Genomic DNA, 19,058 nt, shown 5'->3' with positions numbered 1-19,058 from the left:
AAAACTAGGCAGCAGGCCGGATTCAGCCCAGAGGTCAGAGTGCACCAACCCCTGGCCTAGGAGGTTAAGGGATCTGAAAGAGCAGAGGCTTTCCTGCTGGAGTCCCTGAAAAACAACACAGGCTCCCTTTCCATGTCCCCGGCTGGGCCTCTGGGGCTTTTCCGAACCGAACTTTTACATCCAGAGGAAGTCAGCGGGCGCTTCCGCCGCTCTGCAGTCACAGTGGCCTCCAAGCCTTTTATTTTTTTTTTTAAGGTATGCTTTTTGATGAGGAAGATTGGCCCTGAGCTAACATCTGTTGCCAATCTTCCTCTTTTTTGTTTTCTCCCCAAAGCCCCAGTACGTAGTTGTATATCCCGGTTGCAAGTCATTCTAGGTCTATGTGGGACGCCACCTCAGCACGGCTTGATGAGTGGTGGGTAGGTCCACGCCCAGGATCCAAATCAGCAAACCCAGGGCCGTCCAAGCGGAGCATGCAAGCTTAGCCACTCGGCCACAGGGCCGGGCCCTCCAAGTCCTGAATGCTGGCAAGACTGGCCGTTCCTCATCCCCTGTAAGTTCCTCAGAGCACACCACTGCTCGTTAAAAATCCAGAACCTCCTGGTGGAAATCTGCTCCTCTCTGATGTGCTGTTTATAAACTCTCAGGAACTGGCCCCACTGGAGAAGGTTTTATTACCACCTCTTGCTGAGCAAATGCCAAGCCTGTGGAGACGCAGAGAGAGGAGATTCTGTTCATTTGGCTTTATAGAAAAGAACAATCTCTCACCTGATGAGCGCTCATGCCCTCCTCCATTCTGGTGCATTCTTCAGTGGCCCAAGAAGACCAGCTCCAGTGTCTAACTCAACACCAAGGACAAAGGAGACAGGGCATCTGGGGATCTTGTTATCACAGAGGCAGTTCCAGATGCAAAGGATCCCTGGGGCTTTATTAACGTATTTTCTGAGTGTTAGACAAAGCAGCAGTGTTTCCAAGCCAGAGAAACACAGGATCTCTTCCTAGATGATAGATTATGTTTTCAAGGAGAGTTTGGGTCTTGCTTTAATTTATCCGATGTACAAAGCTATGAAGTTGATGTTTTTCCCTCAGAGCAAAGATTCTTCAGAACAGGATTTTCAAACTCCTTCAAGTGGCTCAGAGAGAGATTTTTCTCTGAGTTGAAGAGCGTATTCGACATTCACTAAACACGCTGCGTTTCCTGAGTGGGCGATAGACAGCCGTGAAGGCAAATGTGAAAAGTCTGTAAATGATGCTTTCTAATGGAACTCTGAAAAGATACTCAACAAAGGTAGGAAGTGAGAGGAGAGGGGGCAGGCGGGAGGGAGCCAAATTTTCACTCTGTACCTTCTGTATTCTTTTGATTATTAAACCATGTGACTGTAGTACCCAGACTAAAAAGAAAAAAAAAAGGTAATTTAAAAATATAATATGGATGATGTTTGTTTATTGCATCTCCAGCCCACCGGAGTTTCGTGGCCACCTGCTTGATCTTCCTCCTCTGTCCTGGCCAAGGGGAGACTCCGGTGCTGATGATACCCACAGGCCTTGCTGGGCATCATGGTGAAGAGCAGTGCCCCTGGCCAATGAGGTGTGTCCTGGCTCTGGTTTTAAGACACTGCCTGGATCCATCACAGTTCCCGTAAAGGGTATCATGAAACTTTTAGAAACATTTGAGTTTACTGATTTGTTTGTTAAAGAGCATACCCAGAGGAGCAGCCCATAGTTTCAGCAGGGACCGTGGGGGTCAAGGGGACCTCAGAGCCATGTGGACTTAAGCAAGGAACTAGGAGTCTCTGGGCCTCAGTTTCCTCATCCATAAAATGAAGAAATATCACCTGCCTCGGGGGATGTGAAGAATCACAGGCCAGTGTAGGAAAGCCCCTTAGCAAAGTAGATTGTTCCCAGTAAAAGATAGTCAACACCAACAGCCACCCTGAGGGGAGGACCCCAGGAAGAGCCAGGCCTTTGCCACCCCCACCAGCGGCTCCTGCCTCCTTAGTTCCTGGGCTCTCCTGCTGGTATGGGCAAGGGCTGCCCACTCTCTATCTCCTCTCGCTCCTCAGGCCAACCTAGACTGGAGGACAAAACTTCTCCTTCTCTGCTCCCCACCAGGACCAGTGCTCCATCCACCTCCCCCCTTCACCAACAGCACTCTGGATTGTTCCTCCTGGGAAACCACCCTCACCTATGCATGTGATCTCGGTTGCTGGTCAAAGTAACCAGCATCCTGGGCACAGGATGCGTCAGAGCTGGCCCCTTGGAGTCTTTCTCTGCAAATCTGAATTTTGAGTGGTGGGGCTCCAGGATGGACACTGGGCCCCTTCTCCTTGCTCTTCCCCTTCCACCCACCCCACACGGTTCCAGGCACTCACCAGTCCCTCTCCCAGCTACGTGAGGTCTGGACTCTTCCTCCACCGATGCCCCCTTCTTTGTGAGGAAGACTCCTGTCCTCCCTTCGGATGCAGCCTGCAGACTGCTTCTCCGGGTGCTGGCTCTGACTCCCCAGGTGGGTGGATGCTCCCCTGAGCCGTGAAGCACTCGCCAACATGATGGCTTCTTGTTAGCGTGCGCGACTCTCTCCCACTTCATTCCTCACTCAGAGAGGCCTGTGGCTGTGTTTCAGTTGTCTTCATATCCCAGCCACTAGGGCCTTGTCTGGCCCTTGGGCCCTAAAACCTTTGCTTTGCATAAGGAGGATTTAAGGAGGCGGCCCATCTGCTCACAGGAGGGCATTCCAGAGCAAACACCCCCCAAACCCACAGCCTGGCAAGCATGGCTTCCGTCCCCAGGCAGGAGATCCTCTCCACATGGTTGCAACAGAGACAGCCGGTCCCAGGGAATGGAGACTGAGCCCACCCTGCTCGGTTCACATCTGGAGAGCCAGTAGGGGTGAGCACTAGGGGCTCAACATCCTCCCTAGAAAGAAGCGTCTCCTACACGGGAATCAGGGACCACCTGCTCTTGATCTGATGCACAAAGTTGGGCATCAGAGGAAGAGGTGATCCTGGGCACCTGTCCCACCGACGTGCCCTCCTGCCTGTCCCTCACACCGAGCACCACAGTGAGGGGCTGTGAGAAACCCCAAATTGCTGCCAGAGAAAGGCCCCAGCCTGGCTCACACCAGCCTAGCACCTTGAGGGCCCAGGGACGTGGAGGAAGGACACAGAGCAGATGCCTTCCACACAGGCCCCCAGGACTCGACTCCTGGATGCGGAGCAGAGCTGCCTCCCAGCCCTCTGTCCTGCAGAATGCCCGCCCTCAGAGGCCCCACCTTGGCCTCCCCAGAGCTAGGAGGGGCCGAGGGGGTCTGTGTGGGCTCCCAGGCCCACCCACACCACGCCCAGGGGACTGCAGAGTCCTGGTCGATCTCCAGATGATTCCGGCAGAAACTCAGCCACAGCCAACTGGTCCTTTAGGAAACAGAGGAGCTTTTGACTCGATTATTTCCAACTGGTTGTCTCCATCGATCACATTCTCTTGATAATTGCCCGACTCCCCACTTCCAGGTGGGGGTGCAGTTCTCGTGTGGGATAAATGGGGTGTGACGCTGAGAAACGTGCAGGCCCTCGCTTTCCACACACTGGGCCTTTGTGGAGGAGGGTTTTGTTTACGGCCATTAAAATGAAAGGAACACCACCAGGGAGTGTGTGGGGGCTGATGGGGGACAGGGGCTGGCTCCTCAGGGAGGCAGTGAGCTGGTGTCAACTGAGCTCGGGCCTGGCCCCCTGTGGGACCCCCGCCATATGGCCCAGACCCCACTCACTCAGTCACTCACTGGGTGTTTGCATCCCTGATCCTGTGCAGAACCCCGTCGTGCTTCCCTCCCTGACCACAGGACAGGACCTTGGCCTCCTGGCCTGGCATTCAAGGCTCCCCCATGCCACCCCTGCTCCTTCTCTCCATTTCATCTCCCGTGAGTCCCCCAAACTGACACGCTGCTGCATTCAAGCGCTGCCACCATTTCTGGAAAGGACAATGCCACCCGCCACTCAGTCCCTTTGCCTGGCCGATGTGTCTTGCCCTGCCCCAGCCTTCCTGCTGGCCTCAGCCTACTCACACTTTCTCCAGCTCTACACGGCCTCCAGGGTTCACTCACTCAGTTCCCCCCTCCTCTGGGCATCCTTGCCCAGCCCCCTCCAGCTTCACCATTGCCTCCCTTCCAAACTCCTCCAGTGCCTGCCCTCAGTGCCATTTGATTGCGTTTGCAGTTCATCAGCTTTCCCCTCATTTCTGTATCCTGGCTCCCCAGCCAACCTGTGAACTCCAAGGGGCTCCTGGTTTGGTCTAGGTCCAAGCACCTAGGGTCACATCACGCTCACACAGTGCTCAGTATGTGCATCTGTTGGATGATAGAATGGTTGGGCGACAGATGCATTCCAATGGTGCTTAGCCCACTGGAATCTACTCCCTTTACTGATCAGAGCCAGCCTTCCTTATTTTCACTTCCAGGCCTTCCTCTAACCTGCAGGGACCCCCCAGGCTCCCATACCGCTGAGACTCTGACGCATGTGGGGCTCCCGAAGCCAGCCTAACAAGAGGCTTTGGTGAACTTGAGCCTCACGGTGACTGGTGTCTGATTCCTCCGTGCCAAGCGTTACATGGGGGGTTGGCTCAGAAGAGCTCTTTGAAAATCAAATGCAATAAATGGGTTGGGACTTATGGGGATGTTTTCATGCAACACAGTGGACGACTTGCAAATTGATTTCTCCTTTTCTCCACCTTTTCCCCACAGTCACTGAAAGTTGAGCCGATTTGACATCCTGCCCATGTCGTCACTCACGTCAAGCTCTCCCAAATGCGCATCCCCAGCCCCAGAATAGGAGTTGGTGAGCGTCCGTGAACCTCGTAACTTCTGTTATAACTCCTGTGTTCCCCTAAACCTGTGGTTCTCAACCAGCGGTGATTTTCGCCCTCCAGAGGACATTTGGCAATGTCTGGAAACATTTTCGGTTGTCCCAACTGGGAGGAGAATGTGCTACGGGCACTTAGCGGGCAGAAGCCAGAGGTGCTGATAAACGTCCTACGGTGCACAGGGCAGTCCCCCACAACGAAGGATTATCTGATCCAAAATGTCAGCAGCGCTGAGCATGAGTGCCCTGCTAGGGTCTGTGGGACGGTTAGGAATGTGTTACCAAGGGCATCCTCTAGATGCTAGATGGATCTACTTGATTTCAACTGTGAGTTGAGACCCCCAGCTGTTCTTCCTTACCCGGGGGAGCTGCCAACACTGTTCCAGAGGAATGAAGAACCGCAGGAGACTTCTAACTTGGAGAGGCACCAAAAGGCACAGGACACCCAGCGTAATTGAAAGTGAAGGGAGGTGCAGGAGGTCCCAGCGCGTTTCGGGGAGCCTTCCTTTGAAATTCCAAGCAGTCAGTCAATCCAGCTCACAGGAAGGCTGCAGACGAAAGGTTGTTGAAAGACACGTAAAGAGAGCACTTTTGTTTTGAAGCTTACGGGGAAGGGCAGAGAATTTTTAGTGGAGCCAAACCACACACACCTCTATTGGGCCATGAAAAATGTGCACATCAAGGAGGCGAAATAATGCTCGTGACTCTGCTTTTCATGCGCGTCGCACACATGGCTTACCAAATGAAATGGGAAGGCTTGTTTGTTTAGTGGAAATTCTCAAATAATGGCTCTGCCTGTTGCTGCAGGTAAAACGTGTAGCTGAATTGTGCTGGAGTTTTTCAACACAGGATTTCTCTGTTTGACAATATTTGAACAGATGGTGTGTGTGGCAGCACCTATGACAGTGAGATGCCCGAGTGGTTTCCAGCCTGAGACCCGGATCCGAATGTGTCCCGTTGTTGGCCAATAATGTTTATAGAACTTGGAGCATGCAGAGACCTTGCCTTCTGCGTTACTTATACTCCACTGGTCTTATTTTTGCAGGCGCATTTCCCCTGCAGTTTATGGATTGTATCAGTTAGACTGCTTTCAGCTGCAAGTAATGGCGAACCTAGCCAAGAGTGGCTTAAGCCACAAAGACAATCGACTGTGCTGTGTAACAAGAAGTGAGAAGTAGAAAATTCCATGGTTCTTCTTGTGTGGCTCAGTGATATCATTGAGAACTCTTCTTCTGCTCAGGTCTTCTCAATAAGTTAGATTTTCATCTTTCAACTCATCACTTCATGGTCATAAGATGCCTCTGCAGCTGTAGCTGCAGACACAAGGATGTCTCAAACAGGAAAGAATGCCCAGGGTCAATGCCTGGGGTGACCAACCAGCCCCCTATGCCCAAGACTGAAGGGGAGATTTCTGTAAGGTCCCAGGCAGACTGGGACAAGTTGGTCACCCTATGGCCCTCCTTCGGTGGGGAAAGACATCTCCTCCAGAAGCCCCAGCACATTTCCCTTATGTCTTCCGACCAAATCTAGGTCACACCCTCACCACCAGGCCAGTGGCTGCAAAGAGGCCTGGGATCCTTGTCATGACTCACCCCCTGGAGCTGGGCAAGGGCCTCTCCTGGGCTTGCCCAACACTCAACAGAGCTGGTGTTCTATTAGCCAGGAAGAAAGCGAGGAACCAAACATCTGCCAGAGTGCTCATGAAAAAGTGTTATTTTCCTATTAACCAAAACTTACCAACTGAGCAAAGTCTGATGGACTACTCATCCATTCACTTATTCAATCCCTGAACAAATATGTGTTGAACTCGACTATGTCAGGCCCTACCCTGGGTGCTGGGAATATAGTCTCTGCTCTCTTGAAGCTTCCAGCAAAGCGAGGAAGTATCCATAACGAACATGTAATTTCATGTGTGATGAGTACTTCCAGGCGTCAGAGTTCTAGGACCATGTCACAGGGGAGCTAACTAGTTGGGGGATGCTCTTCCTGAAGGAGGTGACCCATGAAGTGGAGACCTCAAGGGTGGATAGAATTTGCTAGGAGATGGGGAGGGAAAGGAGGCAGGAGAAGAAATATAGGGAAGGCGAGCTTCTGCTGCAGAGGGCAGGGCCAGGTCCCTGCTCTAAGCAGGTGCGTGGGAGGGTGGCAGATGGACGGCTTTACGTTCGAGGTACCTAGAAGGCGCCCGGAGGGAGGCCTGGAGGATACTAGAGAGGGCCCAGGTTAGGTAACTATTACCTAGGGCCCTGGGTGTGTTCTCCTCCGCCTGCCTCAACCTAAAGCAGCTTCATTGCGCCGTCTCACTCCCCAGCCTCCTGCAGAACACGCCTTCCTTCCCCATCCCCCAGGTTTCCTGTCCTCTCGCCCTTCTCCCTTCTTCTCCCCCGGAGGAGAGAGTTCCCAGAGCATTTGGCTCCCTCCCTCTCGTCTTCTTAAAAGCCTGCATCCTGTGAGCTGGATTCTTTTGGGCTGCCAGTGCTTCACCCAGTGCTTCTCAGACTCTACGGTGCAAATAAATCCCCTGGGGCATGAGCATTCCTAACAAGCTCCCGGAGATGCTGGTGCAGTGGGTCCAGGGACTACGCTTTGCATAGCAAGGCCTTGGTCTGATTCTGGATGCTCATTGCTGCTCACATCCTCCCCAACTTTGACCAAGAATGGCCATCTCCAAGATCTCTACTCTTCTATCTTACCTTCAATCTCCTCAATTGCCTTCAAATTTAGGATGGGACTCTCCTTGAACCTCAACCAGGATAAGAAATCCACCTACATTAAAGTACTCATTCATTTAACCAATGAGTCCTTCCTATGGTCATTGAATAATTGATGAGACTGTGGAACCACACAGGGCCTCTGTGGCCGTGAACAACTCAGTGGACAATGAAATCATCCACCTAATTACTGAGTCCTTACTATGTTCTGGATATTCTTCCAGGAGCTGGGAATAAAGCCAAAGACAAAAATATCTGCTCACATGGATCTTACATTCTGCTGGAGACAGTCCAAAAAGAGAAAGAATTGGTGTGCGCCAAGGAAAAAAGTATAAGGATGGGAAGTTGAAATGATATGTAAGGCAGCCAGGGAGGCTCAGCAAACAATGCAGACTTTCCTGCAAATTGTGTGGCAGCAGGAAGGATGTGTCCTCTGTGTCGCACAGCACGAACACCCTTTGTGGTCTTCCCCATGTCCCTCTCTGCCAACCGTAGTCCCCAGGGAGGTACAACTGGGCCATCTGCCTGTCCCCAAGGGGTGTTCCCATGGGCAGGTCAGCCATGCTCAATTTCCCTGGAACCTGAGGAAGACAGTTGCCTCCGTGTTGTTGCAAACGATTATGAGCTTTGTAGTTAAGGTGACAGGAACTGTTGAGGGTGGTATGCAAGGGAGCGAGGGAGTCAGAAATGTGTCTTAAAGTCATTCTGGCCTCAGTAGCAAGACAGTAGTATCTTGCTTCCATATACCGCTTTCTGCCCTTGACAAAGTCACCTCAAATCCTTTTCAGGACAAGGTGGTTATTAAAAAAATCATATTTTTTAAAAGGGCTTTCACACATTATCTTATTTGAACTTCAAAACAACCTTATAAGAGTGCAAATCCTTGCACCATCCCTTACTGGGTGTGTGACTTTGGCAAATTAATTAACTTTTCTGTTCTTCAATTTTTTCATCAATAGGATGGGGATTATTCTACCTATTTGATAGGATTGTGGTAAGGATGAAACAACTTAATACAAATACAGTTCATAGAGATGGCCTGGCACACAGGAAATAGTCACCAAATGTTCACTCTCATTGCCTGTGGTAGTTTTAAAACAGGGCGGCCATTTTTTTTCACTCCTCCCTTTGCAGGGGCGGGGGTGGGGAGAGCAAGTCTACACCCCCTCTCCCTGAATCTGGGTGGGCTCTCAACTGCCTTGCCCACTAGGATATAGAAAAACTGTGGCTTATGAGGCTGAGTCATAAAGCCAATGTCCTTTCTTCCTTGTTCACAGAGGATGCTTGCTCTTGGAGCCCTGAGCCACCTTATAAGTAAATGGACTACCCAGAGACAGGCCATGTGGGGGCGCTGTGGTCCACAGTCCAGCCAAGCCCAGCCTTCCGGTTATCCCTGCCAAGGTGCCAGATGCCATAGTCCCTCCAGCCCAGCCAAGCTGCCAGCTGAGTGCCACCAAGGACCTCCATCCTTCAACACAGTGTGCAACAGAAGAATCACCCAGCCCAGCCCTGCCTGAATTCATGACTCACAAAATCGGGCTATAATTAAATGATTGCTTTAGACTGCAGGGTGCTGGGGTACTTTGTTACATGGCAATGGAGAACTGAACACTGGGGCCAGCCTGGTGGCACAGCAGTTAAGTTTGCACGTTCTTCTTCGGTGGCCTGGGGTTCACTAGTTTGGATCCTGGGCGTGGACCTATGCACCACTTATCCAGCCATGCTGTGGCAGGTGTCCCACATATAAAACAGAGGAAGACGGGCACGGATGTTATTTCAGGGCCAATCTCCCTCAGCAAAAAAAGGAGCATTGGCAGCAGATGTTAGATCAGGGCTAATCTTCCTCAAAAAAAAAAAAAAAAAAAGAACTGGAACACTATGAGTATAATTACCTTATTAGTAGTACTGTCACCACTATTATCAGTATCAGTATTAAAAGACTAATAAGGCAGTCTTTTACCTAGAAAGGGTTTAAGCTACTATTGTGCCTTCCTAACAGAGCAGGAAATAAAGGATAGAGATTTAAGAGTTTGACCAGGCGACTTACGAACACACGTGGTCTCCTGGGTTGGTCATCCCTCCCACTGTCTGGTATGGCCTCTCCATTGAGTTTTGCACTAACCATCTCTGGCTGGTCAACTGCCCTTTCAGAAGCTGCAGAAATATTCCTGTCAACCGTTTCTCCCAGACTCATTCTCCAAGCAAATTAACTCATGTGATGTGACCCGGCCCCAAAGAACATATGAAACTCCACATACAGTAAACACTGCCAGGCCCACAGTCATCATTAAAACTGCTGCAAAAAGCAAGCGAAACCAAATGCCAAACTAACAAGCACCCTCTACTTTTTGAATTAAAATAACATAAAATCGAAATTCCTGGTTTCCCCTGAATATGGCCGAGGAGCTCTGGCCAATCTGACCTCTGCAATGGACCAGCCGAGGAGGAAAGACTCTGATGAGCTCATGTTCTTTCTCTCTGTTAGAGGGAAGGAAAATGACACAGGGCCCTTAATCACTATTTATGTAACACTCACCACAAGCTGTACTTGCTGAAGGAAAATATCACCTTTCTCCCTTTAAACACCTTTTACTTGTTATTCAAATAGGAAGGTTTTCTTTCAGAATTAGCTACATCTGTCAACCCAGCATTCCTGAGTGCCACAGACAAGGTTCTTACCGTATCCCACCCTCTCAATAACTTTCTCTTCAGCTTAGATTTTATTTATTTTTGACAACTCCCTGGGGTTTCTTGACAGGAGAAATCTTTGGGACTGGGGTAATATGGTTTTTACATTCAAGGCTATATTATTTTTTTATTAGTGTTTTCAACTCAGAATAAGACAGTGGGACAAATCCACGCCAAAGGTAGTCAGTTTTTTATTAATGGTTCCACAGACCAACATTTATTTTAGGCCTTAATGTTCCAATTTTCTTGCCTCCTTTGTCGTTTTAAGTGGTACCTGGTGTGTTCTCAAATGTGTTTCTGTTGGATCGGCGTAGGCTAGAGCCCTTTGGGAGGAAAGCATGGGTTAGGCAGATGAAAAGTCGTTGGATTCTGTCTTTGTGGAATTCCATGCCCTTGCTTCCGTTGTTTCATCGTGAGTGCATAAGTTGATCAGGATGAAACTGTCCACTTTCTGCCATGATCAAGGCCTAGGGTCCCTTACCAATGGATGGGTTTTCCAGCTTTAGGCTTTGGCTGAAAAACACACAGATTATTTCCTTCTGCCTTCTGCCCCACATCTAACCCAGTGCCCATGGCTCTGGCATTGACCATGGACGCCTCTCCCTGTAATACTGTCACCCGGTGACACAGAATGAAGTTAGCCTTGTGACTTTCCAACAAAATTTCACCCTTCAGGCAATGGCGAGGTGGAGGTTTTCTTCACACAGAGGGCCACAGTCTGGCTCTGGTGGAAGGTGGACCCAGAAGAGTAGGATGCTTTGTTTCTAAGGGAATGGATTTGACCAGACAGGCCTCAGAAGCCCTGATGGCTGCATACCTGCAGCATTCCATCAGCAGACTCCTTTTGGGGTCTTCTGGACGTCATCTGATCGAGATGGGAGCCAGAGAGTTAGAAACAGAGTTCTCTAAAGACTGAAAGCAAACGGATTGGGTAAAATCTTAACCATATTTTGTCCTTTTTAAAAAAATTTGCAAACCAGGCCGCCTACCACACAGACGCAAACATTTCTAGGTTCTCTGTTGAACACCTGTGGCAAACCCGGGCCCCAACTAGCTGGCTTACTGTGATATATTCCAGATTTAACTGTAAAACATAGATTATTTATTGTACCGTGCCTTGTTCCAGAAAGGATTTAAGGCAGCTAACTGAAATATATAATCGTGAAAAGCTGATTCAACTTCTTCTTCAGTTAAAGATGTTCTGCTGTAAACGGAAAAAAAGTTTTAAAATCCCTTTTTTCATTATAAAGTGAGTTATTTGAGATGATTACCTTATTTTACAATAAACAGACTTTTCTAGTAATTGAATACAGTTAAGTATCTGTCCGATCATTTTCTTTTGACCTTATGAATTACAGCTAATGCATAGTGTTTTCATTTCTTCCGACTCACCCGGAAAGCTGATGTCATCGCGTAAATTGTGCGCAAGAAATGTTCTGCGCGAGCAAAGCAGTAGAATCACAAGGTTTGGATCATCTCCAATGTTGACGTCTTTGCCTGTGGCCTGGAGGGTCCTCTGCTCTGATCCCTCCCAGGATGCTTCCATTTGTTCTTTGATTTTATTTCGTTCAACATCGCTTTCTAAATTTTTCCCTTCTGCAGGCCATTTGGAATCTCACATTTCTGGGATTTATTCAAATATTCAAGTGTCACTCTTTTATTTTGAGTGTCTGCTGGGTTGCTTCCCAAACAGCCCTCACTGAAGGACAGATTCTGGAGAAGGAAGCATACGGGAAATGCTTGGCCGCCTGGCGGAGACACCTGCGCCCCCTTGGTACCTGTGCGCAGGTACAGGTGGTGAGGACTCCTCTCGCCAAGTCCTCCACAGAGGGCAGCAGGGTGAGTCCCTCCAGCAGGGAAGTAGCTCGCGTCAGTTTCAACCATTTCTACCCTGGGCATTTCTCAGATTTTGGCTTTTCTTGAGAAAGGCGAACAGAGATACCTGGTGTGTCCAGGAGCCCAGAACCCCGCAGTCCTGGCACCTGCCCTGAGTCTTCCCGCCAGCAGCATCTTCTGGCTCAAAGCTGGGGGAGCACGGTGACCTCAGTCACAAAGGAAGTTGGAGGATCAGGCTGAGCCGCTGTGGAGATGTGCGTTTGGACTGCAGGCTCCCATTTAGCTGATGTGCATGGGACAGGATACACTGCACACCAGTCCTCCGGTTGACTCATTCCCATGCTGGGAACACCAAACAAACCAGTTTAAGGAAGAGCTCGACTCAGGGGGAGAAGAAGCTCATTCCCCTCGGTGGGTGTCAGGCCGATGGCTTTTGAGGGTAGAAGGGGGACTTGGAGATTGGTCCCCTCTCTTTGCGAGGGGCTGAGGGGAATGGTTGGGTAGAGCTGGGGCTGAGGCCGAGGAAGAGGTGGATGTGCCCAAATCTGACCGCATGCAGGCCACCCCGAGGCTCCTGGAGCCTGGACTCTGGAGCCCACATCCTCCAAGGTTGAGGGACTTTCATTTTTATTTGTCTGTTTGTTTAATAAAAGACATAACAGTACATCATGGAACAAAGTAGAAAAAGAGAATGAAATCATGAGGTACCTTGTTTTTCTTCTTCTTCTTCTTCTTTTTTTTTTTGCTGAGGAATATTCACCCTGAGCTAACATCCATGCCAATCTCCCTCTATTTTTTAGTACATGGACTGCCAGCACAGCATGGCTTCTAACAGAGCAGTGTAGGTCAGCACTCGGGAACCAAACCCAGGCAGCTGAAGTGGAGTGCACCGAACTTAACCACGAGGCCACTGGGGCTGGCCCAGGAGGCACCTTCTTTTGAAAATCTCTCCGGGTGTTCTGAGCTCTGTGGGGAAGGGCAATGTGCCAAGTGACATTCACACACAGACTCTCCCTGTGGAGGGGACACCGACATCCATGAGGAAGCCAAGACTCCATGAAGCCTGGATGTTCTAAAGATGTGCCTGGGATTTGTTTTCATCAGAAATGGTAAGACATGCAAACACAGAAATGACTGTCATGAGGGACGGAGTTTATCCTCACAGCTGCCTAGAAACAGGAGGCACAGAGACCGTGCAGGGTTACACAGGAAGGCACCGGGGTCCGTCAAGGGGCAGAGGGCAGGAGAGGGGAGAGCATGGCCCACGGCCTTTCCTGGGGTTTTTGTGGGAAGGTAAGGCAGGGCAGAGTCCACAGGTGAGAATAACTAGTTTGAATAATTACGGTGGGCTCTGGGCCGTGGGGCCTTCCCTCGTATCTGCACCTGGCCCTGGGTGACCTAGGGCAGAGGGGGTGTTGACTTGGCGGGTGAGATGGAGGAGACGTTTGAGGTGTGGGCTCTGGGTTGGTTGGTTGGTTGGTGTATCACAGGCACGCTTGCTGGGGAGCTGTTGGCTCTCTCTAGGAATTAGCCTGCCCTGGGAAGGGCAGTCTCTCCAGGATCGAGGCCCCAAATGCCAGAGCATCAAGAAGAAAAGAAAAGAAGAAAACAGAGTCAAGACACAAGAGTTGGCTTAAGTGCATGCGGCAGGCAGGGGACAGAGCCAGGCTGCCCCACCCCAAATCCTTCATCGGATTCAGCCTGTGGGATGTTTCTCGTCCTCTGCTGCCCTCAGTCAGCTGGGTCAATGGGAGCCGATGCAGGTGTACGTCCTGCTCTTGGAGCTTATTCTGGTTAGTGAGTAAAAGACAGACAGAGACTCAGACACCAGGTTAGAATAACCCTCCCCTGGAAAGGTCACCACAGCTGACCGAGTGGTTTTTTAAATGCCTAGGGGACATTTAGGTTCTCAAGGAGGCTTATGATTCATCTTTTCTGTAAAGTAAGAAACCACATTTTCCTGCTTCTGTACCTTCTTCAGACCCACCTGTTTCATGCTTCTTTGGGCTGGGAAGTCAAGTTTACTTAGAATACATAGAGTAATAGGATACATAGAATAAACATTGGCTAAATAGATACCTAGAATAAATATTGGCTCAGTAGATACATAGAATAAATATTGGCTAAATAGATGTGTTCTATTTTATGTGTCCAATATTTTTGTGCAGACCTAAGAGATTTCTGAGGCAGATTAAGAAGTGGCTGTCTGAGCTTGAGGTTCCAGAGAGTTCTCCCACATAGCGGAGAACCATTGCCCTGGGTCTCCTCCGTGCCATTGTCCACATGCAGGCCCACCGTGGTGTATTGCCCAATAGACCACATGAGAGGTATATTGAGAGAAATAAATGCTCACGGCAGACCCAGATCAGCACTGCCCCACAGAAACGTAATGCACACTACAGATGTAATTTTAAATTTTCTGGTAGCTGCATTAAAAAGATAAAAAGGAACAAGTGAAATTAATTTTAGTTATCCATTCTGTTTAACCCAATATATCCAAAATATTACCATTTCATCCTGTAATCAATACAAAAAATTATTAATGAGATATATTACATTACTTTTTTCTTGCCAAGTCTTTGAAAGCGCTGTGTGTTTTATACCTACAGCATATCTCCGTTTGCACTGGCCACATTTTAAGCACTCAGATTTCACATTTCACGTGGCTGGTGGCTACCTGTCCTGGACAGCACAGATACAGACAAACAACTACGAGGCCGTTTATTCTCTCAGTTTGTACGGGCAGGAAAGGGAAGGATTGCCATCCATCTGGACATAAAGGACTTATGGAAGACAGTTGGGCTGACTACGAGCATGAGAACAGAAATGAGACAGAAGAGCAAGATGTATTAAAGGGGAAAAGAGAACAGGCAGACGAAACACAGAAACAGAAAGAAGATGCAGGCACACTCCAACCGTTGCGCTGTCTGCTGTGTAAGCACAGCACGGAGCTCTTAACACATGTTACTCATGAAGTTCTCTGTCATCTGAGGAAACTGAGGCCCACAGCGCACGTACAGCTCACAGCTAGGAAGTCACAATCGCAAGATTCAAATCCACGCTTGTGTGACTGCGATAATGTCCAAAGTTTCAGTAACGTGCCACAGGGATCGACTCTGTTTGCACCAAGGTGGAAAAATTTCTGCTGGAAAGATTTATGAGTAAGTTGCCCTGGATCCAAAGGAACTTGATTTGCCTCGTTTTCACCCCAATATTGACTGGGAAAATAAGGCAGGAACATCGTAACATGAGGCCAGGAAGCCAAGACATCACTCGTAGGCTACTGTTGTCACTTCTTGGGGGAAAAAAATTTTTTTCAGAATGGAAATAGCCTTACTGTTTTAGTTTTTAAGGAAATGCATGTTCATTATAAAATGTCCAAAAGCATTAAAAAAAGTAGCTCTGCGTTTCGTCTCCCCACTCTGCAAGAATCACGGTGGAGGGTCGTGTATAATTAGAATAAAGGGAATCCACATGGTCATACCATTGTGAACCTGCTTTTTCACTCCACTCTGTCTCTCAGGGGTCTTTCCACGGCAACAGCTTCCCAGGCAGCTTGTGCTTTTTCAGGGCTGTAGAGTATTCCATCGATGAATGGACCTGTATTTAACAATTCTTCTTTGACGGGCATACGGGGTGTTTCCAGCGTCGTGATATACAGACAACCCTGCAAGGAGCATTTCCCAAATGCTCATACATCTTCATGCATCTTGAAGTATTTGCTCAGGACAGATTTACAGGGCAGGTTTGAAAAGACTTGTGTCACGATGCGTATTATGCTGGGCCACACCCTCTGAGGGTAAAAAAGCCACATCCCAGTAACAATACAACCTGCGTTCTTGGCTTTGCCCATGCCTGCCATTGCGGGACCCCTCAAACCCCCTTGAAGCATCCCCTAGACTCTACACCTAGGGAGCAGCACCCGGGCCTCTAGGCCACCCTGCAGCTTCCTCCACTTTCTTCCTCTCGCCTCCCCGCACCAGTCTTATGAGATGTCCACAGCCCAGTTCCCCACGCTGAGAACCCGACTCCCCTCTCTGGTGCCACAAGTCTCTGAGCTGAGGAGGATGGCAGAGTAACCCCCAGCTCTGTCACACACAGTCCAAGCTCAGCACTGCCCTGGCTCCCACTGTCCCCATCCACAGACACGAGAGCATAGGCGGACTGGAAGATTCGAGAACCCGCATGCCATAACAGTATGACTATGCTGGACTGGAAGATCTGCTGACTCCTCCCTTTGGATGGGTTCTTTCCTAGGGGGCTTCTCAGGCCTCCAGACCAGTCCTGGCTTAAGCACACACAGGCTTTGGAAATGCCCAAATCTGTCAAAACCCTGGAGTGGGCAGGCTTGGGTTCTTGCTGTGTCCCCACTAGAGGCTGTTGACCCTCAATCCTGGGATGGTGACAGGGGCCACTTAGAGACTTTGTGGGGAGGAGTGTCGTGGGCGTCTCGTGTGCAGGGGGCTGCTGCCAATGGTGAGATTGGAGGGGACAACTTAGGGGGGTCAGACGCATTTGCGAATGTTGGGGTGTCGGAGCCGGAGGGGACCTGAGCCGGTATAGGAGGCCGCGTTACTGCAGTAACAAACAGCCCTGAATTCTCAGCAGCTACAACAGCAAACACGTCTTTCTCATTGTGTTGCGGGGTCTGCTGCTGTGGCCCTGATCCAGGCATCTTCTCATTCCGGGATCCAGGCTCAAGAAGCAGCCCTGTTCTGGCTCTCAAGGCAGAGGAAAAGAGCCGGAGAGTGGGCAAAAGCTCCCATAGTGCTTCCTAGATAGAGCTTTTCTCACATGTGGATTAAGTCCAATGCACGCATATTCCATTGGCTGAAGCATACCCCATGGATAAGCTCAAAGCAATGGGGCAAGGATGTGCAATCCTTTAACATGGAAGGGGAGAGTGAATAATTGTGAACAACTCAACTATTGCAGATGGCACAGCTCTAACTCTGATACACACCTGGAGAAACTGAGGCACAGAGAGGGAAAGTGGCTTCCCCAAGGTCCACAATCCAGTTAGTAGCAGGACCAGGGCCAGCACCAAATCTCCTGGTAATCAACCCAATGCTAGTAATCCTACCCCCAGAGTTTCCAGAAATGTGTTGCAAGAGAAATTAATGAGAGTCTTTATTATAAGACATCTCAGAATCTTTTTTTTTTCTTTTGCTGAGGAAGATTGGCCCTCAGCTAACATCTGTGCCAATCTTCCTCCACTTTGTATGTGGGATGCTGCCACAGCGTGGCTTGATGAGTGATGTGTAGGTCCTTGCTTGGGATCCGAACCCTCAAACCCTGGACCACCAAAGTGGAGCATGGGAACTTAACCACTATGCCACAGGCAGACTCCATCAGAGCCTTTAATGCCATTGAAATTTATGACTCTGCAAGTCAGGGAAGCAGGTTCTAGTTTTTCCTGACTTTTTTGACCACAAAATTCACAGAACCAGCTGAGGAGCAGCTTTTGGGTTTGGTGCTACCAGGAACTCACTTTGGGAAACACAGCAGCACCACACCAGCTAACCAAATTGACTCTAATTCACCATCAGGAACATGAAACGTCAAGTTTCATATTGCTATAAGGAATGTTTTAAAATAACATAAGCTTCACGTAAATTCTTCACAGCTTAGAAATAGAAATAGAAATTTTAGAACATTCATCTTATTTTGTAAGGCCATCATTAATTTTGATTATTTTTTTCCACTCTCTTTTCTTTTCCAGTTGCAGCCCAAAATGTAATAAATGTAATGAAACAGATATTCATAAAGTCTTTGGTGGATGAATCACGTGTATCTGGAAAACGTGTTTGCCTCTCTAATACAAGTCTTTTCCTCTTTGACAAAAACAACAAATATTACATATAATGTCTCAACAGTTAAAATATGTTTTAACAAAATGAAAACCCATGCTTTGGTGTGATCATGGCAACACCATTTTATTCTCAAGACAACTTAAAGGGCCATAAATGGCCTCTGGTTGGGCCATTGAACTATTCTGAGAATGGCTACAAGAATTTGATCATCTCAAATCATGAGGGTATTTTTTCCAGGATGATCCCTTTGATCTGCAACATCTGTGAAATTAAAATAAACTTCACACGATTTTAGATTTCCCCACACCCTCCCAAAAATTAAAGTCCTAGTCAAATGGCTCAAAAGTAAAACTGTGAAATACGCTCCGGTCACCCTCTAAAGAATTGTCTGACGTATTGGAATAGATGGTAACTAAGGCTGAGGAGCCGGCCCCCATATCCAGTGCTGTCAGGCAGGCAGCCCCACAGACCACAGGCTCCTAGGTTGGCAGAGGCCTGAAGGCCACTGACCGGCTCATCTGGGGCCTGAGTCCTCCCAGACACGTCCCTCCAGGTCACCATATGGTCCACAGGGACAGCCTCCTTCCCTGGGAGAGATCGGGTGGTACAAAACTGTCCTTTATGTGTGAACAAAACACACTTCCCTGTGATTTCCACCTCTCAGGGAAGGAGGAAGCGAGTCTAATTCTGTTCCATGACAGTCCCTTCAAATCTTTCAAGACTGTCATCCTCCTCCCCATCTTCTCTTTTCCAGGCCAACATCTGCCATTCCTGGGCTGCTCCTGGTGTGAATGGTTCTGAGGTCCTTCAGCTGCTGGAGATGGACATTGGCCTAAGGAGCCCTCTGGGCCCATCATCCCAAGACTGGGCAGAGACATCCTAGAACTGCTGTACCCTGAAAGTGGGGACAACGGGAGGGCAGGTGGCATCAGAGCTATGTGGGACTGGAAGCCCTTGTCTCCATCGTCACATTGTGTCACCGTGACTGTGTCCCACACTGCCAAGACGTGGCCTTTCTACCCAGAGCCAATCACCAAGAATGTGGGGCTATTTGTTCTGCAGTAACACTGACTGACACACCAGCAGTGTGTATATGCATAAATACCATGTAGATCACTTTCATAGATTTGCATCATATTTCTATTGCCATTTCAGGATGA

Source organism: Equus quagga, unplaced genomic scaffold (assembly GCF_021613505.1).
Source record: "Equus quagga isolate Etosha38 unplaced genomic scaffold, UCLA_HA_Equagga_1.0 73442_RagTag, whole genome shotgun sequence".
In the NCBI taxonomy this organism is placed as follows: domain Eukaryota; kingdom Metazoa; phylum Chordata; class Mammalia; order Perissodactyla; family Equidae; genus Equus; species Equus quagga.
The sequence above is the reverse complement of the archived record's forward strand: the minus strand, read 5'-3'. Positions refer to the sequence as shown.